Source organism: Malurus melanocephalus, unplaced genomic scaffold (assembly GCF_030028575.1).
Source record: "Malurus melanocephalus ecotype Western Australia unplaced genomic scaffold, MMel_1.1 scaffold_78, whole genome shotgun sequence".
Taxonomy (NCBI): domain Eukaryota; kingdom Metazoa; phylum Chordata; class Aves; order Passeriformes; family Maluridae; genus Malurus; species Malurus melanocephalus.
The window spans coordinates 389,754-407,579 of NW_026623310.1; the positions used below are offsets into that span (position 1 = coordinate 389,754).

Genomic DNA, 17,826 nt, shown 5'->3' on the forward strand with positions numbered 1-17,826 from the left:
GATGTTTTTGTTATTGCTAGACAGGGCTTACTTGTGTCAGTAAGACCCCAGACTCCCATACAAGGCTAAGGTCAAGGCTCCCTGTAGCCGAACCCCAGCCCCACTGACCCCGTCCCGCCCCCCGCAGACCACGCCCCTGCACAGACCGCGCCCTTCCCCACAGACCACGCCCCCCGTAGATGCCACGCCCATATAAGGTGCCCTCGCCCCTCCCTCCGACCCGCGCCCACCCGCACGGGAGGATGCCGCGCAGGCGCACTGCGCGCCCGAGCAACTGCCCCCTCGCGGCCCCCCCAGCCCTCCCCAAAGATGGCGGCCGCGCGCCGCCGGGCGAGGCGGAAGGCAGCGCTGAGGCGGCGGGGCGGGGGCGGGGGCGACGGCGGCGGCGGGAGCGAGGGGCAGTGACAGGTGCGGGAAGGCCAGGAAGAGGCGGCGGAGCGGCGACGGCCGCAGCGCAGGTACGTTGAGTGGGCGGGCAAAGGGGTGGAGAAAGCGCCGCCCATGCCTGAACTGCGCCATCGGGAACTCCCCCCGGCGCTCCCCTCCCCGGCGCCGCTGCCCGCTGGCGGCGGAGCGCGGACCGTTAGCCGGGAGAGCCGCGGGGCCATGGCGGTGAGTAGGCGCTGATGGCGAACCGCCGCCTTCTCCTCCGCGGGACGGCGAAAGGGGTGCGAGGGGACGGGGGCAGCGCCGCTACCTGCCCCCGGCGCCTGAGGAGCTGTGCTCCCCGCCGGGGAGGACCGAGAAACCGGCGCCTCCGACGGAGCCGCGCGAAAGAAACTTTCTGTCTCACTCCCCTCCGTCGCTCCGAGGTGCCTCTGCTGGCCGGGGCGCGGGGATCCGCCCGCTGTCAGCGCCGGGCTGCGGCGCGGCGGCCGCGGGAGGAGGCGGTGGTTGAGGCGGAGGGAGAGGCAGATGCGGAGCGCAGATGCGGAGCAGAGCAGCTGAGCCGGCTGTGACAGGCGGGGAGGAGAAGGCAGTGGTGGTGTTCAACACTTCTTTCTCGTTGTGTTGTTGTTGTTGCTCTCCGCTTAAGCCGTAAAGGTTTTCTCGGAACGCCTAGCTAAAGGGATTGAGCTTCTCTTTGTAGGTAAAACAATCTTCCCGAAAACACGGTAATCATCTTGTCTGCTAGCGGAGGCATTATTCTTTCAGCCAGATTTACTCCCGATTCCCCCCTACCTGAGTATCACCCTGCCTAAACAGAAACTTTGCGTTGCTTCCAGGCAACTTTGCAAGTGAAACCAACTAAAAGCAAAAATGAAGCTTTTCAAGTGATTTTTATGGTGCGAAATAAAGAAAATAAGCAGCAGAAACAAGGGAAAATGTGTTTGGTAGGAGCAAACCTTATAAATGGCACCTCAAGACGTGTTAGTCATTTGTTTAACCCTGTCAAAGGCAATTTATTAGCCACCTTGGATGTCAAGTGTTGTTCCAGAACATTTCGTGTTAGGAAATAATTTCTGTGAAATGTTCTTCGTTTTTAGAATTTAAGTCTGCATTTGGTCAAATACATACCTGATTATAAATGCCTTAAATTTTCAAGGAGGCTTAAAATCTCTAAAATTTTTGCTGCTAAGTACTTGGCAGCTTCTGTCCTAGAAGCTGTAGGACCCAGTCTTGCTAAGCTTTCTGCTTAGAAGAAGCTATTTTGTTGTTATGGCAGTGGGAAACTTTCTGCTTTACACGGTATAGAAATTTAACTGATGTGAATCTGTGTCCATAGATGTGTTTATTTTTTGTGTTGTGAAATAGTATGAGTCACAACAAATCAGTGGTCCTTAAAATTCTGAAAGGACAATCAGTTACCTTTTTTTTTTCTGCCTCTTTTTTATTTTTTTACGGAAATGATCTCAAATAATTATGAAATTTAATCATATGATGAATGGGGAAGTAGCAAGTTGTAAGGTAGGGAGAAAACTGTACATATATGTGAAAGTCAGAAGTAGCCGTCTATCTCTAGTACTGAATGTTGGCAAATTGGATAGAGTTCTTGACAGCTGGTGTTTCTGCGAATCATGAAGGAGCAGGAAGGGTGCTGGTCAAGTTTGAAAACACGATATCTAGTCTAGATTCAATTAGTGTACATGTGTGTACATCGTCTTGACACAGATGTATTGAACCTGGGAGTTGTTTTGGCAAACCACACCAGAATGATTTTTCTGGTGACTTTGGGAGAAAAAAATTGATATGCTGTATCAGTTCCATTGGGGCACTGGACACTGATTTTTGGAAGATGAAGCCTTAGTTAAGAGAGATACAGATCCTCAGAAAGGCCAATTCTCAGTGATCTGTTGCTTAGGTCACTTGGTCAGGAGGTGAGCAATCTGCTTTGAGCAGAGTCACAGGCTGACTACTATAGATTATAATATTAAAACAGAATTAGATGAGTGTCTCGGGATTTTTCAAGGTAAATTGAGCTCTTCTGCAGCTTTTTGCTGTATGACAAGCTCTAGGTTTATGAGTTACGTGAGGCTCAGGTCATTATACTCAACAGTAAAGTTACCTGATTGCAGTCCATTGGTGGTATTTATACCTTTTTTAAGTTGGAGTTTCTACTAGTTTGTGAACTAAAAACTCAAAAGCTCTAGRTGTTTATAGGCAATGATATAATAGAGTTGCAGAAACCTGAATTATGATTTGGACTAATAACTCATTTGCTTTGGGGCTGTGAGTCCTGTGGATCTTGCAGTGCTTTTCTTTGTTATTCTTTGCCTTGTGGCCATTTAATTTTACTTGAATTTGGGCCTATATCAGCTAACTCAGTGTTGTGCTAATGATAATTTTGGCTCAAGATCTTGAGGAGATCCTTTTTAATTGTTACTGCAACTTTAACAACTGATCATRTTTCTGCAGTGTTCTGTGTTAGAACTTAAGAAAAACTCTTAAAGCCTAACTTTAGGAGAGGTTCAATTTTTAATCCTTCTCAGTATTTTCTCATGAATGGTTTTAACTTCTAAATGCTTCTAGAAGATACCACAACTTACCTTGCTGGCAGGTCACTTCTGAAATAGTGTATGCTATTGTAAATGTGTTGGTCTCTAGAAATATTGAATTCTGGGAAGGTGTTAAGTGCAGCTGTTCCTTTTGTCTGTTGATACCTCTGTCAGTGACAAATCCTGTAACCCATCCCTGTCACCCTTTTTGGGTGGAACTGACAAACATGCAGTCTTCTTCATTCCCAGTCAGACTGATAATAGAAAAATAGATAATAGAACAGTTTTTCTGAGGATGCAGGCCTATTTTGCACACATATTGTCTGCATCCATTGATGTTCCTTGTCAATGCCTTCTGGAACCTCGGGAATTCTTATCTTTCTCTAGCAAGTTTGTATCTTTTTTTGACTTCCAGCTTCTAATTGTTGTGGGATGTGTAGTTCAATCTCTGCCAAAATGTCTACAGATAATATAATGTTCCATTAGTGCATTTCTGTTATCTAAAATATGAATTGGATTCTCTCTGTTGTAGGTGTCAGTAGCACTTCTATATTTTATCATTGATTTCTTCAAGACTGTTGGCTTGGGGATATTTCCCAGGCAATTTGTAGCAAAATTCAACTTTACTGCATTTTAYAGTACATGAGTTGAATTTTGAGCCATTGTTTTTCCTATAGGACCAGATCTAAGTAAAAATATATTTGACTTGGACTGTCAAGTCTTTAGCTTAACTAAAAGATACTATCTGTATTTCAGGAAAGTGGTAATAGTTTGGAATGAGTACACTGCTGCTTTTTCTGTTCACAAACATGAACGATATTGGYTCATGGGGCCAATGTTTCCTTAGCTACAGAAATGACTGGTGTTTTGCTTGTTTTTTGCCATATACAGTAAACTTTAAGCTTCCTTAATGCTGATGTTCACTTGTTGCCAATTGAAAAACACTATCAGTTTTTTTCTTAAACTTGTCTATCCATTAAGTTTAATGGCTGTGTTTATGTCCAGTAGTATTTTGGATTGTGATCCTSAGGTCTGTATTTTGTAGGGCTGATGAGGTTAGCAGGTTGTTTAGGAACTGTCTGTAACACTTAATAGTATTACATGTTCTTGTAAGTTAAATAGTGTTACATGTTYTTGTAAGTTGTCATTTCTAACTGTTCCRATTAATTTATGTTTAGTTTCAGATGGAACAAATATTTTTGGAGTAATTTTCTTTGCCCCCCAGAAATCTGGTCATATTCCAGCTGTTGACATACTCTTGACCCTGTAACCACTGAAAATCTGGAGACATTTTCCTAAGCTGTCATGGATTACTTCAATGAAATGTAAATGAAAATAGAATTTGCTAAGCACTTCTGTCAACGATCAGAGTTTTTTTGCTCTATTTCCTTTTGTGTAGCTCTAGTTMCTTTTTTGGTGGACTCTTCATGTACTCACTTGTTAGGTTATGCACCTTTTCTTGGTTGTATTGATAATCTGGTTTGGTTACAACACATGTTGCAGGAACTGTTGGTGTTCACTTCGATTGCACAGTTATATGGAGGACTGTTATTACCTTTCTTGGATGTATTGGTTTAGAAAGCTTTTGTATTCAGAACTGCAGTACCTCAGGAATGGAATATCCTTTCATTTTCTAACTACTGTATTAAAGTTTAGCACAATGCTTATTAGTGATGTCTTCATAGTGCCTTTCAAACTGAGTTAGACTGGACATGCTTAGCCCTCTTCTTTCATTGCTCCAAGTAAACTTTCACTATTTATGTGCAGGCCAGTCCATTTGTCAGTCTCAGTCTCAACAGACCTAGCCATGTGTTTGCCAGTTTGCTTAACAGAATTTATATTTTTCTGTCCCTTTAAGTTTTTACTTCTTCAGGGTATGTGCACCTTCTGCTCATGTTCTTCAGTCAAAACATCACCTAGGTTAACACTCTCTTTCACTTGGGTGTCAAACACCATCCCAACAGCAGTTTGCAGAAGTTAAACAGGAGAACTGAATGTGCCCCCAACTYTGCTGCCAGAATTGTTCCAGAGCATTTAGGACAGATGAAAAGATATGTTGCAAAATACTGAATTTATAAGCAGTGGAAAATATTGTACCTTAGTAATACTTAATTTCTTGGGGCATAACAAGCTGTCAAAAATGAAATTATCTACAAGTTTGCAATCCCAGCTTGACCAGTAGAAGTAATTTTTATTAGCCATTAGTAAGAAAAGCAGAGCACTTTCTGACATGTAATAAATGTCTTCTGCTTTCCAGAAACATTAAAACAAGCCCTTTTACTTTCTGGTAATGTACAGGTTTCTATAATACAGTGCCAGAAAACACTAAATTTCTTTGGAACCAATGTCTTCCATGATTTGGAAAAAGTATTTACCAACATCCTGGAAATTGTCGTCTGGGAAAGCAACAAGGTCCAAAAGGATTTATACTGTGACAGCTATGGATAAATAGTAACTTTATTCTGTAACTGAGAGTGAAAAGGAATATGCAGGGCACCAGTGTTTTTACCTTCTGCATAACAGTTCYTTTTGAATTTGCTTGGGGTTTTTTGTACCTTGGTTGACTTAAAATATGCGAAGCTAAGTTCTTATCTGCTCTTGATTTTTAATAACTTGAAGTGAAAATGAACTTAGCAAATCTAGTAACCAGCAGTAAAAAGTAAAAAATTCTCTGTAGTTCGCTAGTGTAAATACTTTCTTGTAAATGGGATGAAGTTTCCCCAATGTCTGGGTCCTATGTCTTGGCATACAGGACCTTACAAGCATGATCTGCTGCCCAGCTGATGTCTCATTTTCCCTTGCTRACATAGTATACTCCATATCATCTCTCGCTCCTTTGGTATAAAACAAATCCTTCTTCACTAGCTTCCAGTTTTCAAASTGCAGGGTTTTGGTTTTTATAGTTTGTTGTCCTTTTAATTGAAAGAACTATATCTACTAGATTACTTCACAGAATGAAATGGAGACAACAGAATAGCAAGTGGACTAATTTTACTTTGTGGCAGAGGAACACATTTTAGGTAGGGATAGCAAATCAAGTAGCAATGATCTGCAAAAATTGTTCATGTAGCTGGAAACTAATCTATAAGCAAAAATTGAGTGGATRAGAAGGTTGAGCACAAACTTTGGTGACTTGCAATGTCTTGGCAATGAGAGAGAGCCATGACTATAATTATTCATTAATATTTCAAAATACATATTGATAGGCTGTTAGGGGATTTTTTAGAGTAAGAATTAATGTCATRGAACACAAGAGTTACCACGCCTCTGCAAATCCTGTAGATTCTATTAAAAAAGTAAATGGGAAAGATGACACTATAAGACAAGTATTTACCCATTTAGTCTAGTATGAAAGTGGATTGAAGATGTTGAAATGAAGTACTAAGAAGTTAGGACTAAAAAAAGCTGTGGAAATGAATAGTGACTCTTGACAATGATCAGTCTTACATGCAGCTGAAATGTATATTGTTTTAATTTCTTTTATGTATATTGTTTTAATTTCTTTTATGCCCCCATATAAGAATATTAGTTGTATACATACACATTCCACTCAGTGGCGGCATTTCAATGGTGAGGATAAGTTACCGTAAATCAAGCAATAGATCTTAAGAGTACCCCAGTACCTTTAATTATGCACACCATGCACACCAAAACAAATCAGTTTCTATTTTTGTGACTGTATTGTTGTTAACAAATGGTCGACTATTCGGTGTTGCAACTTAATGTGTAATAGAGAAAGCTGAGAGCAGCTTTGTCCTCTTGACTTGATGGGGCAGTCAGACTAGTTGGTCCCATGGTGTTTTGATTGACTAAAACTTTTCTAGGAGGATGGTGTGAAACTTGGGAGAAGGGAATGCTGATATCATCTGAGAAAACTACTCTAATTTTGCTGGTCTGCCACTTCAGTAGCTGCAGACACTCCTCCACTGGAGAACTGCATGAGTAGCACATTCAGACTTCAAGAGTTGCATTCAGGTTGAGATGCTGTTTGACTGTTCTGCTTTGTTTGTTTTTTTTTTCTATGGGGTACAAGTGGCTGCTTCAGTGCCGTTGTGACTGAGTTTAATATTAGTAAAGTGAAGCACCTAGCAGGGTGCCTCTTGACCTTTTTCACTATCATGGTCTGTAGCTTCATGAATGCTATGCATTGACACAGACAGAAGCAGTTCCTCTTCAAGCACTTCCTCTCTCTTTATTCCTACACTTGTCAGTCGTGTGTATTTACAAAAGTGAAATCCATCAGGAAACTTGTGTTAAAACTGACAAATTCTTATATAATTAATTTTAAACTGCATCTGTCCTACAGTTTAATTCACCTTGTTGACCAGTTGCTTGCAGTGGTGCAAGTGGGGTCTGCTGTAACGATTTAGCAGAACTGACTTACAGTAGTTGAAATTCTTGATGAAAGAATGCCCCTCAAATGATTTTCTTTGACCTCAAAAGACCTTCTTTTCCAGTGAATTTTTACTCTTGAGAAGTAGTTTTCTTATGTCTTGAATTGTCATTCTGTTGTCTTGTTCCTTATTCAAGAAGAGACCTACTGTTTTTCCRAAAAGAATCAGTGGAAAGAAATTTTTGAGTCTCTTAGACTTGTAGCCTCATTGATGCCACGTCATCTTGCATTTGGATAGCACAGTTTTCATTTTTCTGAATGAACAGGAAAAAGCTGTTTCATAAGAGTTCTTTAAAAGCTGCTCATTCTGCTTGAGTCATGCACTCTTTGTAGCTCTAACACCAGTGGCTGTCTTTGCAATAAATTCATCTCACTGACCAGTTGTGGGCATTAAGAAAAATATACCCATGTTTTTAGTTTGCCTTAAAGATACCATAGGAAAATTTGGATTGGAAATTTGTTCTTGCTAGTCATAGCTTCTAAGAAGAAGGAGTCAATAACAAATGAGGAAGTAGCTTGATTCTTGGCTTTGAATTTGCTTGTTTTCTCAAAAACTAAGCATGTTATTAAACAGAAATGAAGGCAAGAGTAACAGTTAACTGGGAAAGGCCAAGTTGGTTTTGAAGCCAAGTGATCTTCAAAAAACAAACTGAAGGAAATCCAGTCCTGGCAGAGGCTTAGTACAATCTAATTTAGCTGGCATAAAAGTAAAACTAGGAGGGTTTAAGGAAATTCATGAGAGTTACAAGAGTGTAAAACAAAACAGTTTAGATCATTGTAGCATAAATAAAGTGGAATTGCATTGCAGATCTTTTATAAGTGGTGCAAAAAATACACTATTCAGTTCATTCTCCTAATTTCTTTTTGAGGATGATTCCCATGAGTATCTAAATGGTAGTTGTTCTCCAAGACAAAAGGTGGTCGCTGTATTGCACCCTGTGTGTGTCAGTGCATTGGATTAATGTACTGGCTAAAGACTAGCTATAGGTTTGCACCCAGCTGCTGGCAATTTACTCATTGGTTGTAAAATGCACACTATTAAATTAGATCCAAYGAAAATTAACAGATTAATTCTGGCTTGTGTTAGGGTTGCACTTACCACTTACTAAAAGCAACAGAACCAGGTTAGACTTCTTTGAAGGTGTAAGAGGAAGGAGCAAATAATTGGAAAGTACTGAGTTCTTCGTAGGTAACATCTTCAAGTTATATGTACTACATCCTGATAAAGACTGGGTTAGGTTTTTTTAACAAAATAATAATAATAACATTTAAAACCAGACTGTGGTGTTTTGAAGCAGTCTCAGTTGCACTGGTCTTGCTGTGTACAGTCAAGCATTCAGCACTTGTGCTGGGCAAGCTGGGGTAGTAAGTGTCCATGAACATATTGTGCCTTTATGGGTGACTGGTTTACCATTGTCTAGTTTTTCCTCTATGTATTCTTCACCTTCAAAAGTTTCGTTTACTACATCACCTACTATTAAGAACTTAGCCTCTTTGGCTCAGATTCAAAAACTGCTGGCTCATAAATACAAATGGATTAAACTTGAACAGCTGGGATATTTCCAATTATCTACTATGCATTCTCATATAGGTTATAGTACCYATGGCATGAATGCGTGAACTGCATTTGAATCTGCTCCTAAATCATTGTGGTTTATAGTCTGGAGTATGAAGGTAACATGAAATAAGTATTAATTTAGTATAGCACACCAAACTCCTACAATGCCAAGCTTGCTGTTGTGGGGCTTGGCCATTCTTGCTCTGAGTGGATCAGGTGGTGACTATTGGGCACGAGTTAGATCTGGTAACTGACTGTTGATGTGCACCTTGCATTTGCTTAGCAATCAGTATTTCCTTCATAAGAGTACTGCGTTAATTTTACACCTTTTAGTGTTCATCATCCRATGGTAACATGGTATGAACCGAGTGGTGTTTCTCAGACTTTGAGAATTATGTTGAGTGAGTGTCTGTGACAATACTTGAAGTATTTCCATATTCATGGTAGATGTTGTAGATTCTTTTTTTTAATAGGAGCTTCCAGTGCTTATTAAAACCTTTAGCGTATCTTTACTCTTAAGTGACTGTCCTACTTTGACTTTGTTTATTTACTTTATGAAATGGTACTGTTTTTATAATTTTCCTGTATTGCCTATATGGGACTTTAGTATAATGACCAGCACTGAAGGGAATAGCCATTTTATTTTCATTGTACTTAAAAGGAGATTGTCAAATTAGTAAAAGAGAAATGTTCCACAGAACCGCTTTCTTCTAATAAAAAGTAATACTTCTCTATTCTGTTGGAATTTTTTTTTCAAGTGTCCCAGGAAACATTTCTAAAATAAGAAAAATACTTTATCAGAAACAAAGCATATATTTTAAATAAGTTGCATATTAATTCAATAATTAGTTGAGAACTGAAAAGGAAAAGCTGGTGTACTGTAATTGCTGCATCTGAAACTCTTTGACTGCAAAATGTGGTAAATGTACAGGGAGGGGGAGAAATTAAAATCCTTCTGCTCAGTTCTGATTCTTAAAAACAAACACAAAACCCTTCAACATGCTTCGTAAATTTAATAGCTCAGCTACAACCTTATGGATCTCTGGGTAATTATATTCTAATACATTTCTACACCAGCTGCATCATTCTATCTGAGCTTTTTCYAGTAGTGCATTAAGTGATATTACTAACATCTGTTGTATATTCTTTGTTCTTTCCTCTTCACCCTAGGGCTGCATTGAAATATTCTAGAATTTTCCTCATTTTAKGATATTTGTGCATCTTGGGCACTTCTATTTGTCCACTCTTGTCTCATAAATTCTGAAATGGGTGGCCAATTTGACAGACTGGAAGGAATTAGGATAGTAATTTTTACAAGTCTGAAGTTATCAGGCAGGAAATACATCTTAAGGACCATAGAAAATAATAAAGACGAAATTTATTTATTATTTAACGTCACAGTAGATGCTAAAGAATGGACGTGATGAGTATTTACTTATAACTGTCTCAGTCACAGGCGAAGTTTAAATAGTAGGTTGCATCTTCTGGCAAAGGAGAGTCAGATGTGAGGCTCTAATCTGTATAAAATAGGGCTTTTTTACCTCAGCTGTTTGAAAGATACTTATTTTTCAAGTGCATCTGCTGTCTTTGTGTTGGAGAAGGCCGAATCAAAGCATTTCATGCATTGGGATTGGGTGGTGGTTTTATGGTCTTTTAGGTTCTGTAAATTCGTTTCTTGGCTTCTGGCAAAACCTAAGAAGTGTTGTCTCCTGTTCAGAGAAGCTTTTCATTCTTTCTTGAAGTTACCTGGACTGGAGGGTGAGCCTTGCCTGTGGCTCCTGAGAGAGTGTAGCTGCATAAAGACACAGGTGAAGAAGGAATGCACACCTGCTCTGCTGTGCTGAACCCACTGGGAAAACACACCTTGATGTACTGGTTGAAGCATATATGAAACTGCAGTACTGACAAAGAAATTGTGGAAAAAATGGGTTTCTTACTTCTTATGTAAGAGCAATATGCAATTCAGAAACATTTAGTATTGATTTCCTTAAGTCAGTTTCTTACGCTGAATCCTTCTGTGTTAGGTGCTTTTGTCTTGTACCTGCTTAGACTTTGGTCCTTGTGTTGTATAGAGTCAAGGCTCTTGTATACAGCTCTCTGGGATAATGAAAGTTTGTGTCTGTTGTTCCCTAGATTTGACAGAATTAGGATGGGAAAGAGTATTAAGTTGCTGTAAGTATTGTGATGATAAGTAGGTGGGTAGGGAAGCAGTACTCCATATATCATAAAAATTGAGGAAAAAAGCAGCAATGCAAGTKTCTCTTCCAGTAGGCATCAGCGATACCGCTGTGGAGTGTGGTCTTGTAAGTCCTCCAGTTGGAGGAGAAACAATTAATTGTATTTTGTATCAAACTCAATAACCAGAAGAAGCAGTAAATCTCTAGGAAAGGAGTGGCCCATATGTTTTTCTTGTACGCAGCACTGTTATTAGCTATCACTACATCTATCATTGTAATGCCTACATCTAGACCAAAATGGAAAGCCTGTTTGTGTAGGATGTTTAATGCAAAAGTGTAACTTCTTGATTCATAACTATCCTCTAATGCAGCCTTCCTCTTCTTAGGGCAAAGGCCAGCTTATAAAGCAATTCTGTTATGGACGGAGTTATGGGTATGTCTTCCAAAGTTTGAACCCTAAGTATCCACATCTGAGTTTTGATTAGTGTTGTTTTTATTGCTTTGAGATTTGACATGAGGATCTGATATCTTTTAAGAGCGTGGAGGCAAGCTGTGGTCCCCTCTCTGGCTTCTGATCTACTGTAAACCATTTAACTCTGGCATTATGTGTTGCATTTTGTGTGACCAATATTCTGGAATTTATAGGACAATTCTGCTTGACCAGGACCTTGGAGACTGCCTTCTTTAGCCCTTTGTCAGGACCTTGTGTGGTCAGCTTTTGATTTTCTATGGCATTGGTCTCCAAATTTTTTGTCATGCACCCCAGAAGTASAGATGTTTTGAGCATGCACCTCCAATATGTGTAGTCTTTTAAATTATATGCTAATGATAGTCTATTAATATATGTATATTATAAAGCAAACACACACACACAAAAGGGTAAGATAGGGATGAAAACCACAATTCAACAGGGAATTTTTCAGTGACAAAGATACTTTCTTCTCACACCCCAAGAGTTTGACTTGTGCTGGCATGTGTTTACCCCTCTTTGGAGGAGTAATCTGATCTACAGGAGTCAGAATTTTGCAGCCTCTCAGGGCAATGTATGCCAATGCAACACCCCTCTCCTTGTCAAGATATCCTTTTTCATCTTTATGGACAGACAGAATTTCCAGTGGTGCAGTGCGTGTCCATCACAGAATCATAGAATTTGCTGAGTTGGAAGGGACCTGTCATGATCATAGGGTCCAACTCGTGGCACTGCCCAGGACACYCCAGGAGTCACACCAAGTGTCTCAGAATATGATCCAAACACTTTTGCAGCATCCCTCCAAGAAAAGTTTGATTTTAAGGCTCTCAATAAGCATCCTTCAGGTGGTGGTATCTAGCTAGTCGATGACCCGTGTCTGCCCTAGTGCTCCATTCTTCTCTGTGTCTTTCACGAGTCTAAGCCCAGGAAGAGTCTTTGCGGCATCTCTCTTACAGTGGGAGGAAGAAGTGCTTGAGAACAAAACTGAACGTGGTATTCCAGATTCCACCTTATTACCACTGAGTAGCAGGGAATAATGGCCTCCCTCAGCCCATTAGCTGTACTTCTCTGCTAATACAGCCCCATATGCCTTCATTGCTKTAGGACACATGCTCTGACTCATTGTTTTACCTCAGTGATCCAGCTGATTTATTGCTGATGCATTTTTCAGAGACTATCCTTAAGATCAGCTGCTGGTGTCTTGGAGATGGAAATGCTGATCCTTTGCATGTGCAGAGGAAGTGCTCCGAATGCATTGCCCAATGATCTCAGCTTTACAACACTTCTTAACCCCTAATGAACAACTGACTGAGTAAAAAGCAGAGTTGTATTGTGCTTTACAACATGAGAGTAATGCCACGGAAATATTAAAGGACCAAATCTGAAGGCATTTAAGGATTGATTGAGTTAAATTGTCATAAGAGTTCTGGAAAGCAAACTTGCTTACTAAACTATAGAGTGGAACATAGTTCTTGAACTTTAGCATTGTTTAGCCTTTTGCCTTGTTAGTGTAGTTCATTCCTTAAAGGTTACTCAGCATAAGTCCTGGAGTCTAAACAAATCTAATCCAGTAAATCTAGTAAATACGCTCACTTTGTCTCAGCTTTGACAGCCTTCAGAAAACTTGTTCAAGGTATTTTCAAATTCATATGGTAATAGGAAAAATTAATGCAGTAGTAGGCAATAGGTAGTTTGCAACCTAAGTCTTGTTCAAAAGCATTAACCTACACAATTTGATTGTAAYCTCAAGAAACGCTGTATTTCCCTTGCATTGTAGAACAGACTCTGCAGATTCAGTGTAGATGAAGTTTGCTGTAGTGAATTTACTTTGAATGTTGCTACTGGTTCAGCATATGAAGTAGCAAGACAAGAAATGAAATAGCTGTTCATGCAGCAATTGTTGCTGTGCATGAAACAGTGTAGATTTCTAAATAACCATGCATTTAATGTGCCACCGGTAGCAAAGTACTTCTTGGCTGCTTCTGTGCTTGGCAACTGAGAATTACCTATCTATTCAACTAATGTATCTTCTTCTTCATCCCTTTTAATATGTCCACAAGAATGGTGCAGTGAGTAGGCCTTAAATAAATCCTTTGGTTCATCCCACATGTTATTTTACCCCTTCTGAAGGCTGCTGCATGAAAGTTTTCAATGATGCAGGAAATCTGGCAATAGGCTAGTGAATTGCTTGTAGTAGCTCTGTGGGGTGAACCTTACCTGTTGTCCAAATGTAAGTTTTTTCTCTTATGCCCTTTTCAAGACCTCACTAAGTCCTGAGTATATCCAGAATCTAGATGGACTTGGACAGTTACATCATCTGAAGCAGCTTTATGACGATTAAGGCTGAAATTATGGTCTGCGCATACTTTACTTTCATTATTTTCAATATGGAACAATATTTTCAAGAAGTTGTTGCTCACACTTTGAACACCTAGCAGCAATTTCAAGTCAGAAAATTGGAGACAARGCTTGTGAAGTTATTCCAGTAGAGATGATAGGTATTTGCAGCCAGAGGCAGGAAAATTATCTTCCATGTTGCTAAGGGAGGTCGACCTGTTGATATAACTGATAAAGCCTTTTGACAAGCTTGTGTTTGACCATCCACTTTTAATATTCCATCCTTATCAGAATCAACCCCTACAGAATTAATTCCTTTTAGTTTTAAAAAGAGTATTTTTACCTTTATGCATTAATACCTTTTGCTATGCCTAAATTTTTAAGCTATTCATGCCATTTTACTTGAATGAAATGACAGTCTCTTATCGCTGTCATGGCTTGTCATTTCCAGATTTCCTTTTGACTTACCTTTTTTAATTTTTTTTTTCTGAGAGCCAACTTAAAATCAAGTTTTGTAATGAGAAGTCAGGAACTGATACCTTCCCTTCTTATTGGAAACTCACATGGCTCAACAATTCTGTATTTGCTGTTTGTATTTAAGGACTGTCCATCCAGTTTTAATCCATGTAATCTYTATTCTGTCTTCCTGTTGAAGAGAAATGATCTGTATTGCCAAATAAGATTTTAAGATTGTTTTTCCTGTCCACTTATTAGTACCTTTTTCAGCAATATCCATCACCAGAAGGTTTGTATGAAGTTAATTGGACAAGGGTTTTTTCAATCAATTGTATTTTAGTTCTTTACAAATAACATCCAGTCCTGATCATTTTTTATTTGGCCTCAGACTGATGTTTGCTAACAGGTCTAGAATGTCACCTTCACAACACAGTATTTAATGCAAAACTTCTAGTTTTCTTACAGACCTCTGAGATTTTCCTAGGACCCAAGTTATTTGCAAGTCTTATTCAAAGGTCTGCCTAGATATCTTCAAGAAGGCTTGAATGCCAGATGCTGGGATCTGCTCGTCTATCTCTGTCTGCACACATTTGAGATCCTTACATTGAATGTGACATAATTTATTTCCAAGATAGGTTTGTTGAGCACTTCTGCTTAGCTTGGTACCAACCTTTTGTCCATTTTAGCTGACTGCTCTTCCTGCCACACATTCTCTTTTTTCAAATTGGTATTTTTCCTTATCCTCATAGCAAAAAACAAAAAAAAAGCACTTGCAATGGGTGAGCATACCTTGTCTTACTGTGCAGCCATATTATGTGCACTGTCTTGTACGGATTGCTGCCTCTCAACTACTGATGGGGCAAAGGCTTTTGATAAATGTGCAGTATAGACCCACACTGGTGTGAAATTTAAAGCTTAAGTCTTCAAGACTACTTCGGTGACATTGCAGAGAAATCTAATATTGTATTGTCAAGAAACCCCCCCCCCCCCCCCCCACCTAACTACCACCTAAGCACCTGGGTGCCTGTAGGGACCTAATTTTCATACAAATCAAGTCATTAAACACCTGTGCAAGAGAATGGAAGGCTGCCTGGTGGAAGAAGACCTAAGGGTGCTGGTTGACAGTGGCTGAACATGAGCCAGCATGTGCCCAGGTGGCCAAGAAGGCCAGTGGCATCCTGGCCTGTATCAGCAATATGGTGGGCAGCAGGATCAGGGCAGGGATTGTCTTCCTGTGCTCGGCACTGGTGAGGCCACACCTCGAGTATTGTGTTCAATTCCAGGCCACTCGCTGTAAGGACATTGAGGCACTGGAGTGTGTCAGAAAAGCAAACAGACCTGGGGGAATGGTATGGAGCACAAGCACTGTGAGGAATGGCTGAGGGAACTGGGGRTGTTTAGCCTGGAGAAAAGGAGGCTCAGAGGGGAGCCTTATCACTCTCTGTGACTGCCTGAAAGGAAGGTATAGCCAGGTGGGGGTCTTCTCCCAAAGTAACAAGTAACAGAGCAAAGGTAAACAAGTGACAGAGCAAGAGGAAATGTCCTCAAGTTGCACCAGGAGAAGTTTAGGTTGGATAGCAGGAAAAAATTCTTCACCTAAAGGGTTGTTAAGCATTGGCACAAGCTACCCAGGGAAATGGTTGAGTCACCATCTCTGAGGGTATTTAAAAGATATGTAGATATGGTGCTTAGGGACATGAATTATTGCTGAGTTAATGCTTAGACTTGATAATCTTAAAGGTATTTTTCAACCTAAATTATTTCAGAAATTAATGAACCTGAGGCCTAGATGTTAGGCATGTCGAGAGCTGCTCTTGCCTTGGAAGGCCTGAACAAGTCATAATGACATTGTATTTTAGTCAGTTTAGGTTATGTTTAACTCTCCCTGGTGTTCAATTTGATAAGACATATTTTGATTTATGTCTAAAAAATGGTGATAGCACTCAGTGCATCCTAAGTTATGAATTCAGTCAAAAGTCTGTAATAAAGGCAATTAGTGCTTTCTGATATAAGACACTAGTTGTTAGCATGGTGGCTTGGGAATAATGAGTTACATTCACCTTAAACCTGATGAAATTCAAGCCAGCTTAGTTCAGGAGTGTGTTACACTACTGCTTGGAGTATGTCTGTCTTATGACACTTTAGATAGCARCATAAAATATTTGGAGCTGTAAGACCAAGAAGTGACACAGTATCAAGCCTTGTAGCTGTTGTGGGAGTACAGATGCCTTGATTCTAACCTCTGCTTCCAGGCTGTGCATTCATTTCACGTTAAACAGTCATTGGATAATATCCTGGGAAGCTTACCATCAAACTTTCTGGCTTGAAAGATGATCCAAGTGGCTTTCATTAGCTCTCTGCCCACCTGCAGAAGTGGTGGGGACTGTAGTGTGGTGGATTAGTTTGATGATGAGGAAAGCTTTTAAAGTAAGGTAGGAATAAAAAACTCAGTCATTATTGCTTGAGAGACCAATTAGTCTGGCTAAGCARGTATAAATAATTTGGCATAGGCGCTGATAAATTGTTAAGTAATCACAGATAGGTTTCGCTGTTTTAACCTAGGGAGATTTTTCTTTCTCCCCAGTTTAAGTCTTTGTAGATTATACCATTAAGGGAAATGAATAATCTAAAATAATGATACAAGGCTTTTTCATGAAGTTACTAGTTTTACAGTAGGACAACCTTCAGTATAGTTAAACTATCCTGTATATGTGAAGCTGTACAAGAAGCCTACAGCACTTTAATACTGTGTGAGTCSTCTCGTGCTGAGAGCTATGTACCACAGGTTTCAACCCACAGCAGAACTAATCTGCCTTAGAGGGGCAGGCAAGTAGAAGCAATCCATTGGGTGAGATGGAGTTTTAGAGGATGCCTCTGAGTAGGAAGCTGTAACAGTTAACCAGGTATCTTTAGAGCTAGGTACCTAAGTCAGTGTCATTAAGCTGACTTTAAAACTGAAGGAGTGATCCTGGGTATTTTTTCAGTCAAAGTTAGTGCTGTAACTAGTAAATATCTCTGTTTATGAGCAGGCAGTATATCTGTACTAGAAGTTTGGAAGTCTTTGTAGGGAGTTTCATTAGCCAGATGATACCAAGGTAACACCTATAAAAGCCTGTAACACCACTGTCTGAGACTGTATAACTACAAAATTGTATTTACTTTTTTTTTACCACGCTTCTCTAAGTACTGGCAAAGAGAGGCAGAGAGGCAGTTCTGCTTTAGAAATACTATACAAGCTTCTTCTCAGTCTATTCTTTATGTCTATGTTTGATGTAAAGCACTGTTTTCAGATGCAAAATGTGATTAACTTGTGGGAATTCTGAATGTGCCATTCACCCTGAATTCTTTCCAACTGTCTTTGTTTTGTTAAGAAATATCGATTTCTCAATTCTTGTTGATCTGATTCTTCTTTTATTTCAAAAGCTAACTGTACTAGGTCTAGCCGGGATTGAGTTAAGACCAGTACACAAACCAATGTAATTTAGTGGGAATTTTTTAAA

The 17,826-nt window shown here is 39.8% G+C and overlaps 1 protein-coding gene across 3 annotated transcripts in view; it reads left to right on the forward strand.

Annotated features, from left to right (window-relative positions):
- Positions 1 to 395: 395 nt before the first annotated feature.
- FNDC3A (fibronectin type III domain containing 3A) overlaps positions 396 to 17,826 on the forward strand; it is a 111,999-nt gene continuing 94,568 nt past the window's right edge. For 2 of the 3 annotated variants that reach the window (XM_057367356.1, XM_057367358.1), the window contains exon 1: positions 544 to 612. The gene's annotated coding sequence lies outside the window, so the exon portion shown is untranslated. Of the gene's footprint in view, positions 459 to 543; positions 613 to 17,826 lie in introns of those variants that run through there. The other variant, XM_057367357.1, reaches the window with a different exon arrangement.